We start from the raw sequence: 14,536 nt of genomic DNA on the forward strand, positions 1-14,536 counted from the left end.
TTGAGCCCACTGGTAATGTGCTGGAAACCCTTCCAGGAACCATCTCTTCATCTGACAAGTGCCCCACCAGGGCTCTGGGGCAGATCTCTCCTTGGGTGGTGTAGAGGATGTGACTCAAAGCAGAGGGCATTCGGCATGTAACTATTATGGCACACATTCTTTCATTAGCTTGTCTGAACTGCTTAACTGCCAGATTTATCCATGCCATATCACAACACAGAGATGCCTTTGGATGTTTCAGGGTGTCTTTCATTGCAGCTCTCATCATGAGTCTCTTGGCAAGTGGTGAAGAGTTGGGCAAGTGTGCTGGAGGGTTAATGCAGGTTCTGCAAACCCTAGGCTTGCTCCAGTCTCCATGACCCATATTTGCATGAAGTGGAACTGTGGTGTATGGTAATGTAAACTGAAAACAGTTCTCAGCGATGTCTCCCCTGCCCCAGCAGTGGGTGCTGATGGGGTTTTGTGTAGTGCTGTTAATGGTCCTGGAGATTCAGCCAAATCCCAGCCCTGAGCTCCTGATCTCATAAGGCGCAGTCCCAGCACAGTAACGTCACATCTGACCTAGGTCTCTGAGATCGGGCTGCTAATTGTACTTAAGTTATGCATGAATTAGAGAAATATTTAGCTCAGTGATGCTTGAGGACTCTTCTCATGCTAAAATAAACTGTCACATGGTAGCTCATCTCCCAGATCCAGCAAACAGTGCTTTCTGGTGTGGCTGCTGGAGCTGTGCTCAAAGCACTCCAGGACGTAGCAAACCCTGGGACAGGGCCTGGGCAGCAAACCATGTCCACATCTCAGATTGAAAACCAACATTCTGAAGAAGGCTCCAGGGAGTCTTTCAATGCAGTTTTTTAATTATTATTTTTTTTAATGTACTCTTTCAATGCACTAAGGAGGCTTGTAAGGAAGACAGAAAGACTTTTTACCAGGGTCTATAGTGACAGAGGGTTGGACTAAATGATCTTTAAGCGTCCCTTCCAACCCAAACCATTCTATGGTTCTTTGATTAATGGGTTTGTCACTTACCAGAATCCAAGTCCTGTCCCCAGAAATCCTTGCCAGCTGCTGGAAAGCCAGTGCCATGATAAGCTACGCTACCAACACTTCCCTGGGCATGGCAGAACAGTTCTGCTTAAGAAGACTGTGCTTTGCTGATGCATTTATGTTCATTTCCATGGCTAACCCAGGAATATGGCATACAACCAGACTGTACATGTGTCAGTCTGCAAGGTGAAATGACAGCACACACTCCCGACGATGTGTGTCTCTAGTTTTACCTCTCATGCTAAACTTTTTGGCTCCATGCACTGAAACCAGGCAGTTTTCCAAAATGCTCACTCTCTTCCTCAAACCACAATGTGAAGCCTTTTGTCAGTGTTGAGAAATGCACTGAAATCAAAAGGCAGCTGATCATTCTAGTGATACAGAGCAAGGAAAACACAATCCTGTTCCACCGTGGTGACAGTTACGCAGAAATATTTGGATAATTAGTTTCGGTTCAAAGCTATCTCTGACAGGATTAGGTGATTCACTAAGAAAGGGCCACTTCCTATTTTAAAAAGGTGACATCAAATTTTTTTAGGTGTACCATAAACCACCTAAGACATGGCAATCCACAAAGAAGACTCAGGGAAAAACACAGCCAGAGAAGCAGCAGCCCTGTGTACCATGCACAAAGCTGTGACGCACAGTCCTGTCCCATGACACTTTCTGTAGGGACAATGCACATCTCATCCATGAATAGACCATCCATCTGCACACCGTAAGGACTTTCCTCTTGGGAAAACAACTGTGGCTTTGAACAAGCCAAATAAGAAGATGTGCAAACTTACTGTGTACAAAAAAATAATGCCAAGTCTGCTGCCTGTGTATCCCTGATTGTCACACATTATCTTACATGAGAAACTACAGGGAAAATCATTGAACAACCAGCACTGGTTTCCTAACTTGGAAAAAAAGATATATTCCCTGGGCTTTTTTGCCATCCAACTTTCAATGATTCCTCAATCTTACCAAGCCTTTGACCAAAACAAAGTTCCCTCTGGCCAATGCACCTCATCCAAAGGCAGACCAGGAACCACAAAACAATGAAAACTCACCCTAGTCCCCATCCACCACTACCAACTCCCTGGGGGCAGAGCCACAACTGCTCTCCATGCACCCCCCCATCCATGCGATACTTCATTTCCAAGGCTCAGGAACTAAAATTCATAAAATTCTGGATATGGAAAACAATGGACCCAGTAGAAGCATTCATTTTATGACACCATACAATTTTCCTCACTCACTGCTTTCTGCTGACACCAGACCATTCAGCTGTCAGTATCCCCATCCTTCCCTGTCCCATAGGACCAAGGACGTTTTCTCTGGCCTCAGTGAAGCCTTCTTTGCAGTACAGGTACCAAACTCCATTTTCTCATCAAATTATGAAATGGATTAATATAATGAAACTGTTTCCAACCTCTGTTTCACAGCTCCTGTTTCATCTCTGAAGAAGGGCATGTATCTTCAAAACCTTGATCATTTTTTCCCCAGCATTTGGTCTAATAGAAAATGTTACTGATCCATGAAAACTCTGTCTCCTTTCTAAACCCTGATTTCATTAAAACTTCATCAACTGGAGACCTAGCAGTGAGAGGGAGAGATGCAGCTGGGCTTTGCTTCCAACATAGACCTGGCAGGCTGACTCATGAACTGACTGCAGTCACCCCAGGAAGAGAGTGTGAAAAATAGCATCTATTTATCTGACTGATTTAGATCCTGGAAAAAGGGTCTGCTGTGATGGATACCAGCAACACCACAAGCTTTGGGCTCATCGTTTGCTCAGAAGGGACCTTGGTTTCATTAGTCCTCAAATCTAGTTTCTTCACAAATGTTAATGTTTAATTATTTGTCCAAGAGCCTTGGCTCAATATCAGCAGAATTGTCCCATCCCATCTGCTACAGAAGTGCCTTCTTTTAACAGATAACAGACTTTAAAGAGAGACTAAAATCAGTGCTGCAGCTCTTGGTCATAGGTGCGACCAGGCCGGGACTTGTAAAGCAAAGATACCCATTTGCCTTTCATTCAGTCCTGAATGTTTTTGCAGCTCCATCTGCTTAGGACAACATTGCACTCAAATTCGTAAGTCAAATGGGACTGCTGATGTCTCCTGGGGTATTCAGGATCCTAACATATGCTCCAAATGTGCATCTGTTTGCATGGAGGTGTAGTTGCACTTGTCCTGGGATTTATCTTGAACTTTGCCCATTTGTCTTAATGAATGCTGCAAACATTGCTGCATTATGTGCTCCAGCACAATACCTTTTCAGGATTATTTGGTCAGCCTCAATGAAAACCTCAGCTTTTAGGGATGAGCCACCTCTCTGCTTGGCTGCAGAAGCACCTTTTTGACCTTCCCGCTCCCTTCCTTGCCTGGCTTCATGCTTCACCATAGGCTCCAGAAGGTCCTTTCCTCCTCTTCCCTGCTGCCATGAGCTCCATCACTGTGCTGCAGCAGTTTCCCCAGCACAGCCCATGAACAGGAGCTGCCCAAAGACTGGCAACCACAAGAAATGATGTCTGGCGGACAGCCCTGACTGTAGAAAGGGGCTTTTGGGTGGGCAGGGAGCTGCTGCCTGCTCAGGGAGATGCATGGAGCCCCTCTGCAGGAGTGCTTCCTGCACTGAGGGGGTGAAATGCAGATTTGGTGAGAGATGAAAAAAGGAGAGAATCTTTTCACTTAGTGATGTGCCATGCTCCCATGCAATGTAGGAGATGCAGCTACATGAGTACTTTCATTCAGGCACTGGCTGAGTTAGGGATGCGTTTATTTTCACCAAACACATTTCCAGGTTAAAAGCTGTTTGAAAGGGATGCAATTAACAGAGTGCAAACACTATGCCTAGAGAGGAAGATCTTTAACCCAACAAAGTCGAAATAATCAGTTTAAAGACACCTCTCTGAAATGCGGTTACATTGCTCTGAAAGCGCAGCATCACCTATTGCCAAAATTAGCTACATGGAAGTCAGGTTTGTTATACCCCTGTAGTAGAGCTGCTCAGTGGCTTGCATCAAGCTGACTACTTCAGGCTCTTAACAGCTAGAGACCAATCAATACCAAAAATATTTGCTGGTAGCTTCCAGGCATGTGTATTTCTGCACATTCAGGCTGCAGAATTACCTTTGCTGATCTATTAGTTATTTGGCTACCATGAACACCAACTAACACCACACAATGTCCAGCAAAGAACTTTCCCACTGATTAACCTTCAGGAGCAAGCATTTATCTCACCACTGTCACAGGACCACAAACACATGGTTTTCTGTTGACTTGTGCCCTGCCCACCAAAGCCAAATGCTGTCCAGGTGGCCAAGCTCACCTCAGGAAGCGGGATGGTGCCATCAGTCCGGTAACAGACGTGCAGCCCTGCAAGGCCTGAGCTAAGGAGCTAAAAAAGGGCCAGGGCAACTCATTTCACAGCAACGCCTAAATGACACTTTAGGCCTGAATGAAACCCAAGCAACAGGGGCTTCTTTACTATAGCTGCAACCAAATTTATTTTTTTCCTTACTCGAGACAAGGCCAAGCACAGGCAGCTAAGGTGGGAGGATTTCACGCACGTCCCTCACCTGGTTGCCTCCCAGCAGTTTTCTTTAAGCTTTCAGACTCACCGAGGCTGATATTCCTGGTCTTTTTCCTGATCAATCTTCCCTTCCTCCCCCGTGATATCTCCCCAGTTTCCAAGAGTAAGGGCAGGAAGGGGCATTTATAATACGAGTGCGTGAGGACCTGCTGGCTAGCTGCCGCGAGTTCATCTTGCTGCAAATCAATGCCAGGCATGTCCCTGTCATTGCTGGTGTTTATTTGCACTGCAGTAGCCCCCAGAGACAGCAATCAGGAACAGCAGCACACGGGAGAGAAGCCTCCCCCAGCACAGCAATTCACAGACTTTACAGAGCTCCAAAACAGTCTCTGCATGCTGCTGGTTAATGGCAAGTCACAGGGACAAGGACACTAATGACCCAAGCAGGTCAAGACAGCAATGTGTGTACAGCCATCAGCACACATGGGCACTGCCACCCCTGCCAGTAAAGTTCAAGCTCTCTGCACCCTTTGCTGCAGATGTTTTGATGAATTTGAAGCTTCTTCCTTCACCGGGGGCTCTTTTGCAGAGGTTGAACCCTGCTCACAATGCCCAAGTGCATTGCAAAATTTTTCGTAAAAACAGAAAATCTCCTTCATTCCAAATGCCCCATGTTTTCCTGGTGGGAAAGTGATGCACAAGATTCTGCATCCAAGTAACTGCTGGAGAGAGTGAATAAATACCGTGGAGCTGGATCCACGTGGCAGCTGTCACCAGGGGTCATGCTGCAGGGCACCACCACCAACATCACCTGCAGGCTGCGTCACGGCAGCGTGGGCAGGACACAACTGGTGGCAGTGCCAGTGCAGACTGCCCAGGCCTGGTCAGAGTTTGAAGAAAAACCTCTCTGTGTCACATTTCAAGTTTTTTTGTTTTCCCTTCTCATGAAGACACTTCAAAAAAATGGATTTTCCTGCAGGAATGCTGTCGTCCCTTGCCAGCTGTTCCACCTGATTGACTCCTGTCAGCCTGTCAACTCTGATGCCTTCTGGAGTGCTTCATCCATGTGGTATTACTTTGAAATACCTCAGCAGAGAAAAAGCCTTATATAGCCAGATTTTGACTAGCTAATTTTTCTGACTTACTCCTTCCTGTTTGGCAGAGCCAAAGCAAGGGGCAGGAGAAGCCATGGGTTGCTGCCCGTGGGGCATCCCCACACTACATGCTTTGTGGTCCTGCACCAATTTCTTGGGACGACCCATTCTATGCTGCCCTGAAACATTCATTTCCCAAGAGCTGATTTCACAAAGTGTGTATAATGAAAAACAAAAGGAAATGAACAATTGAAAACATACTGAATGCAGCTGCCCTTTGGTAACTTGGGCCATGACAGCTGTGCAGACCACTGCTGGTGGTTGTGACCATCAACTGGTCTCGCTGTCACTTGAGTTATGAGGCTGAAACATTTGTTCCCTAATTGAGTATGTCAAATGCACCTGGATGTTATCAGATAGGTGAAATGAAAAGACTCTGCCATGTGTCTGTAGCTTAAGCATTAAAATTGCTCAGTTTCCACTGATGTATTTTTTTCCAGTAAAGGAAATGTGACTTCTTCAGAAAAAATGCTCAAATTTTGCATCCCATTAATGCCACTCTGTAATTCTTCCAGGTTTTATGAACAAGCTCCTCATGCATTAGACTAAGGCCAAAAAGGCCAGTCCTTCCCGGACCAAGGACCATGATGTACACACACACTTTTTGGTAGAGATACTTTTTTTGTAATGCTCTTATGCAAAGGGGGACAACAGCAGAGAGGCTGGGACCCCCCTCAACCCACTTGCATCATCCAGGACAAACAGAATCAACTTTCTATTTGCAACAAAAGAATTGAGCTTTGTCTTCCTGACTACACAGCTGTTTCCAAAGGCCATGCTGGAGATGTAGTCATTGGAGATGATTTCAACAGTAAGGTTACATTTGGGGCTGAATATTTGTCACCACCATTCATCCTCATTGTGTGTGTGTCTGTGTGGTTGTTTACTTTTTGTTTGTTTGTTTTCTTTTGTTCTTTTCCTATGTGGCTGATAAAATAAAATTTACATATAAGTAATAGAAGTTCATAGCAGACTGCCACCTTCCTTATTAAATATTTTCTTTCCCCCTGCATGCTGTGTTTGGAGAAGTTTGATGTTCTTGTTAATTCTCCAGGGGAAAAGCTGGTAAAAGCTGCAGGGAAGTGAGCTTGGCTGAAGCTGTCTCCCCATGAGCTTGCTGGTGCAGAGGCACACAGCTTAGTGACAAGCTGAGCCCATTGGCAACTGCACGGCCTATTGCTCTCTGTGTGCATACGGATGTACACATATACATCATAACTGAATATAATTAAAATAATTTTAAGTAGTTTGCAGTATTCATGCATAATTCTCAAATTAAGTTGGGAGGAGAAAAGCTATTAGAGTTGACACATCAACATAATACGCTTTGAGCAGGAATAAAATCCAATTTCGAATTTATACATTATGTCAGTTAGTGAAATAATGGGTATAACTGAGACGCACAGGATCTGGGAGAGCAAAAAGCCAAGAAAAAGTGCAAAATGCCCTGGAAAAAGACAGGACAGAGCAACTCAGGAAGAGGCATTGCCATTAGCTGGCCTTTGTTATTGCTAACACAGGCTTCCTAAAATTAACGGGGGCATGGAGAGTCCTGGTGAGTTTATGAAAATTCAGGAACTGGATCCTGTCAAGCTATATAAATTTGACAGGCCTCCATCAAGAAAATGTTATCGTTCCTTAGACTGGCCCTGCAAACAGCTTAGATAAATTTCCTTGAGCTAATTGCTTTTTAATAGCTTGTTGTGTGAGTGCTAGCTCATTAGAAGTCATACCGCTTTGTGAAAACACATCTGAGATAATCCTACAGGTGATAAATGGTTTTAGGAACAAAGGAGTTTATAGCAGACTGTGGCTTTCCAAATCTTCTGGTAATCTAAAATGCCATGACAAGCAACATCATGGAGGCAGACCATTATGTTGCCTTGAGACGCACAGAAATAATACATTATGTGTCAACTGCCAAGGTAGCTTTGGGCATTTTGTTGGTGGCCATGCTCTGATTTGAAAGTAATAGCTTTCCTTTTTTTTTTTTTTATTTCTTGCAAATTTCTCTCAAACACCATTGTTTTGGCAGAGATGGACAGCAAGACACACTGCAAAATGGGACCTAAGTGGTGTAGCAGAGATGCATCTCTGCTTTCCAAGAACACAGTGGTGAATCCAGCTTCAGGTCATGTGTGTCTCCAGGACAGGGACATACAAGCAACAAATGCAAGTGAATGGAAGTTTTGTTCAAACCTTCCATGCAGCCTATCAGTCTGTGTGGGTCATGCCAAAACCACGTTAACTGGCCATTTTCTTTGCTTGCCTTTCCATACTGAGTTTCAGCCCACCAGAAGCTCTGCAGAAGCTGAAGCCTTTGCTGCCAGAAGAGCCCAGGTACCTTTTGGCATGAAGGCATGCTTGCCCCTGGGTCTGGCTCTGTTGTGTGCTCCCCCATGCTCTTCCCAAATCTCAGCATTTGCTGCATTGAGCATGAACTGCTTTCTCCCTGGACCCAACATGAGTCAAACAGGTGACATCTGCTGAATGTTTTCACTAGAACTTCAAGCAACTCCCACTTTTATGTTTTTTAAATCATATTCATGCTGTTAAGCTGCTGGTGACTCAGATCATAGTAAGGCCATTGAAAGCTTTTCATAGGAACCAGGTAATGGTCTTTCTTGTTCCACGCTACATACGTACATGCTTATGTGGTATAAAATGTACCACAGCTTCACTCCTGAAGAGCTGCTGGAAGGAGGGCAACCTTCCCATGGGCACACGACCAGTCTGTAATACATTTTTCATTCCCTCTTTTGAGTTGCCAGAGAAGAGAGAAAGAGAGAGAAAAAAGGAAGATGTCTTGACAATACAAAATTCAAGCTTGTTGAGTTTAATTATAAGTATTTTGGGCTCTGCAAATACCTCCACCTTTAGTAACAAAGCAGCCAATATTCAGGAGCTTCTGCCAAGTTTCAACTGGTTGAGCAGTGCTGCATAGCCTGCTCTTGCATTAGGAGCCACATCTACTGTCACCTGCAACTTATCAGCTGAAGGCTCTCATTGTGACTGCTAAACCCTATATCCAGTCAATAAAATACAGAGGGAAGCATTTAGGTGCTAGCTAGGCTCCTCTGAAAGCTTTTTTACTTGGAAGGAACAGAGCTCTTCAAGGAAGCCTTCACAGTCTCTATGTCCAAGGGAGCAAGAAGATGACATGAGGTCTTTGAGGTTGTCTCCACGTAAGACTGGTGTTTGCTTACTTATAACTCCTCTGACACCTTGAAAGCTTCAGTTTAAGCAAATGTAGACCTCAATGCAGCCTCAATACAACCCAAACTAGACATCGGACTCAAGTACTTCAGGATCACCTCCAGGTCTGGGCACTGAGCTGTAGCCCTGTTCTATCAACATTTCTTGGCACAAGCTTTTTGTGTTATCTTTACTGCCAGTAGTAGGAGCCATAGCCAATCTGTTTAGCATTAAGAATGGCTGTTGGCTGTGAAATGTGTGATTTGCAGTCTGCAGATGAAATTCAGCCCTGCAGCCTTTTCTTTCATTTTCTTTCATTTACTGGGCAGAGCTGCATCTTACTGGGGAAAACATCACAGGAAGAATCAGGACTGTGCCTGGCTGTGGCTGTGTTGCTAGAAGTATGAGATCCCAGTCACAGTGCTGACGGTGATGCCAATGGGGAAGCACGGAATGGCTAACAAAGCTTCCTGGGCTCCTGAGCACTGCGGGATCACCGTCCACTGGAAAATACCAACAAAACGTGTGAGAGTATCCAGTGGTTAATGCAGAGCCATCTCCTGGGGCTGGCTCAGCACATCCATGTTGTTCACAGGTTGCAGCACTGGGGCTGGTGCTGTGGTTCCATCACCAGCAACAATCACAGCAACCACAGCAGGTAGCAAATCCCTCCCTTAATGCTATCCCATTTCTTTTTGCTTCAGCCTTGGCTAAGACTTGTTCCCAGGTGGTGGTTTGTGGCAACTTACTAGGACACAGAATTTGCTGAACCACAGAACAACAGGAAAGGTATAAGGAATCCCAAGAAATCACTAGTCTCAATAAATTTGAAATTGATTGTATAAAAATAAAAAGTGACTGCTTAAATTAGAGTTTTCTGTTGACTCTAGGAAGATTAATTAGTTTTTTCCCACACATTTAGATACTAATGTTGAAATCTGTCATGCTGGTGCCATCCTGGGTCAGTGGTGGGGTTCAAAGGTCTACAAGATATAAATTCTTTAGGGAATATTGAATACTGACATAAGAAATCATGAATACTGAAAGATGAAGTACTTGCTTTCAAGGAATGTAAGTGCTCGTGATCTCCGCTGATGGCAGTGGGAGCTATGGAGCCTGAACTGCCAAAACTCACACTAGCACAGCTGTAATTTGCTTTTTTCTCATAGCGCTTTACAAAAAAGAGACACAGCTATTAAAGGATTTGCTTAAAGGGAGACAAAGTAGAAATGCCAGGCTGGACTCCTCACATCAATCCACAAGCTCTGCTTTTTGTTTTGTTAGTTAAAAACTGCTATCTAGTGCTGCCCTCCAATGCCAGAAGTAAGGATGGTATTGCCCCAAGAGCAAATTGCTTGCTTTTATTGCTCCCTAAACTGCCATATTAGCTTTGGGAAGAAGCTCTCCTACACGTGGAATCTATGGATGGATGTGTTTCTATGTGTGAACAGGTCAAAAGTAGATGTCAGGCAAATACCTTACCTTTAGTGCCAGATGGAAGAGAGACACTGACTGAATAATGTGCCAAGTTGTTTTCTGAAGTCTTGTCAACTTGTAGCACACAAAACACTTGCTACCAAGAATTTCCACATCTTAATACCACGTTTCAGGAGAAATCCTCTCCTTTTTCTTTTTTCTTGATCCTTTTTCTGAAACCACCTTTTATCATTTCATTTGTGTCCTTCTCAGATCGTTATCATTCTTCAGACTTCAAACATACCCTCCCAGTTATCTGTTTTCCTGCCTGACATCCAGTTGAGGAGCCACCACCCCTGAAATTTGTGGCCTTTCTCCTTGCCATTCTCTGATTCCACCATCTCCCTTCTCAGATGTGTTGGAGCAGAACCCAAAGGCATCCAAGATGTGATTGCACCACTAATTCACACCAGCGTAATGACGAGCTCTGTTTCTTTCACTGTTTCTTTCTGAAAATTTCCTATCTTTCCACTTGCTGTTTTGACTGCTGCTGAGGGTTGAGCTGACATTCTCAGAGATCTATCTGTTATAAATAACTTGAAGAGCTCATTCCTGAGTGGTAACAGCCAGCTTAGAGCTCCAAAGACACCCGATATGGAAAAGGTTGGGTGAAACTCAGAGTTTTCTTATTTTTATCACACAAGGTGGGTTATAGATTATCAGCAACAAGGAGATAAACTTTCTTCTACTGGCCTTGCAGAAGCCACTGCAGATCCAGCCTCTGTATGGGACTTGTACTAGTGAAGGCTCCAACTGGCACAGTGCTGATTTTCAGCCTACCACTATGTGCTTTTCTTAACATTGTTCTCAGGGATCTAAGAAGACAGTGAAGCCATGAGGATGGCAAATCTGGGACAGGAGGCACCACATACGAAACAGGACTGCCCCCCCTTCTTCTGGATGAATTAGCACCTTTAAGAGAAAGAAACGAGCCAAGCACCTTCCTTAATGTCTCCATACTGTCCCACATCAGCAAACTCTCAGGCTTGTATCCAAACAACATCATGACCAGCTTGATGATGGCGATGAGGTTGTTCGAGCTCTGCTCAGGTAGAATGAGGCAGCTCATCATCCACTGCCTCAAGTGGCCTTCACTGCCAACAATTCAACTTCTAGCTGGTTTTACCATGAAAGACCACACAGAATACATGAAAAGAAAGACCTAGGGTTGAGAACCACCCTTGTCAAACTGCAGGTAAATGCTGAAAAGTATGAAGTGTGTTTGCTTGATTTGTAGAGCTCATACTTATTTCTAGTTTGACACCAGAATGGCAACAGTTGATGAAATAAAGCAGAACCAAAGGACAAGAGTTTAAACAGCTGCCAAATGCCGGGGGGAATATTAGTCTGTGTCCCCCTCTAGGAGGCCTTTGTCAGCTTGGCCAATCTGCCAACTCCATGGGAGGTAAAAACATGGTGGCATCTAATGCTTCCAGGCTGGCTCCCTAAATTTCTCCAAGTTGTCTGCAAGCTCCTGAGCAATTGCATCAAAACGTTTGTGCTGGACTTGGGGTGTTGGGAGCATCCAAGCAGCCCTGAAGAAGAAATTTCTGTCATGGCTGCAAAAATGGCAGTAAATTGGTAAATACCCTCATACTCTTACTCTCATCAGTCTCCCTGGTTCATTGCTGCTACTTTCAGAATGCTAAAGGAAGGTCCATGCAAACTAGAGAAGAACAGACTCTTTTCACTGTTCTACAGATCCTGGACCAGCATTAACCACAATCCTAAACCAGGTATCGGTGTGCAGGCATCCACGTTGCCTGCTGTTTTACTCCCAAACTGAACTCCTGTATGCTACAACCACAGAGTAACGATGTTGAAGACCAATGAAAACACAGTCCCTCCCTCACTCCAGAAAACAGCTTGGCCAGTGGCAAGTGTCTTCAGGTAGGCAAATCAGCCACCATCACCCAAGACACACCGTTCTCACTAGCTTGAGGCTTCTATTGTGGCGCAAACCTGGAGGAAAACATTCTGAGCTGCCATGAAAAGAACTGCAATCCAAGTATAGGTCCAGCCTATGTTCATCAGAAACATAAATGCTGCTGTGGCAAGCCTAGGAACCCCCTTGCTCCACTACCCAAAAAAACATACTCCACCAATGCTCTGCTCCCTTTCTCAGAATTACAGAATCACAATCTGGTTGAGGTTGGCAGTGATGTCTAGAGGTCATCTGGTCCAGCCCCCTGCTAAAGCAGGGCCACCTACTGCAGGTTGCCCAGGTCCATGGCCAGGAAGATTTAAGATTTCTAAGGAGTGATGTGGTGTCTAGACATTCAGGTATTTCCCTTCCTCCAACACTTGCTTTATGATTTGAATTCTGATTCTTCAGGCTTTTAAAACAGTACAAACATTGGTGTCCTCTACCATCTTCTGCCTCACACAGGTGAGTGTTTATTAATACTCAACACAGCATCAATGGGATTCACCACTTAAGGAAAAGCTGATGTATCTAAAGCAAATGTGTCTAAAGAATCTGTAGAGCAGCCAAATGCAAGTAGGCATGGCACAAGGAAGCGATTTTAACTATGAATTAACATATGCAATGGATTAGGAGTCAGGATTCCCATCTTCCCTGGTGCATCATCATAGAGGAAGAGAGGCCTCCCCTCACTGCACAGGTGCATGGTGCACAGTAAGATCTGCTCTGAGATCACTGCTGATTTTGAGAGGACTGGGAGTGGTTCCAACTGCAGCTTCTTGCAAAACTGACTGATCCCTCAGTTTGCATACTTTAATACCTACTGTACCTGATTTTGCCAAGTGCTTTTACCACAGCATTTGGATATCAACAACTCTCCTGTTGGGACTTCAAAAAGAATCCTCAAGAAGCCACGCACCTTTCATGCAGAAGGTAGGTCTGTTCCTGAAAAGCAGGTCTAAGTTTGTAGCTGTTGCATGCAGGCACACCACAACCCTTCTCACTCTGGCTGGGTGCCTGCTGTTGGAACACTGCAGAGTCGTGGGGCTGCAGAGAAATTTGGGGGTCAAATCAGCACAGCAATAGCCAGGCTGCTGCAGAAATCTCAACCAACAGAGTGTATCAGCAGTCACACAAAGCTGTGCATCATTTTGGGCAGCAGTTTTCATGTGGGGAAGACTTTGATCACAGCAGATGCCAGCTGAGAGTAGCTTTTCATGTAAATGTGCTATTTAAGAAATGTGCTACCTTGCCAGGCCAAGAATCCAAGCCTTGACTTTGAAAGCACATCTGGATTTCATTGAGATCTTTTCAGTACACTAAGCTACATTTTACATTTTATTTGAATCCAGGAACTGTTGAGCCAAAGAAACGTTTTGGAGAACTGTGCCCTTTTCCTGCTGAGAGGAGGGAAGAGCATCTTAATAGTTAGTGGAAATTATTTCTCTTGTTGACAACTAACAGGAAAACCCGACACCACCTGCTCCTTTTTGTCTAATTATCCTTAGAAATTTGGATCATTTGCCTCCTTCATGAATGGATAATAATGATCATTGATGTGAACCCTTCAGCTTGTCATGTTGTGTTATTCTGTATGAGAAACCAACCTGAACCATCTCTTCAGTCAAAAGGTCTCAAAGTTTATGGGGTTCCAAAACAATTCCATTTTGAAAATGTGCTATTTCATACTTTTGACTAAAAGTCAAATTTCCTACTGAAAATGCAAGGAAGGAACCAGATTGTTTGTCAATTTTTTATTTTGGTGGAGTATTTCTTTGTTCAGCCAGGAGAAACATCTTGCCACAAGCTTTAGTTACTGCCTCAAATTCGGTATGGTAGGTCTGAAATTCCCTAAATGTCCCACATTAGGCTGTGATCACTCTTGCATCTGAACTGACAGCTGTTTCATTGCTGAGTTTGACTGGACTGGAAATAGGCAAGGACAAAATAGGAGTGAATTGTGAAATGATTTTTTTGTTGGTGCTATGAAAGTGGAAAATAGATATTATATATATAAAAGCCAAACATAAAATCATGAAATCAAGACTGAATGCTTAGCTAATAAGTTGATTTTGCATTTTCAGTATGTCTTCAAGAAAATAATAGCTAGGGATTGGGGGGGGGGGGTGTTTTTACAACTTCTATGATTATCTGAGACTGCTTCCCTGCTTGGCACTCCTTCTGAGAACTTCTTACTTCATACGCAATTCCACATGCA

The 14,536-nt window shown here is 44.2% G+C and overlaps 1 protein-coding gene and 1 long non-coding RNA gene across 5 annotated transcripts in view; one reads left to right on the forward strand and one right to left on the reverse strand.

Moving 5' to 3' along the window:
• LOC137842357 (uncharacterized) overlaps positions 1–14,292 on the forward strand; it is a 65,804-nt gene extending 51,512 nt beyond the window's left edge. The window contains exon 7 of the long non-coding RNA XR_011089027.1: positions 6,239–14,292. This is a non-coding gene — a long non-coding RNA (uncharacterized lncRNA). The remainder of the gene's footprint in view (positions 1–6,238) is intronic.
• The window catches only part of CALN1 (calneuron 1), a 157,491-nt gene that overhangs the window by 24,809 nt on the left and 118,146 nt on the right, over positions 1–14,536 (reverse strand). The window lies entirely within an intron of this gene.

The sequence above is a fragment of the Anas acuta genome, chromosome 19, assembly GCF_963932015.1.
Source record: "Anas acuta chromosome 19, bAnaAcu1.1, whole genome shotgun sequence".
In the NCBI taxonomy this organism is placed as follows: Eukaryota; Metazoa; Chordata; class Aves; order Anseriformes; family Anatidae; genus Anas; species Anas acuta.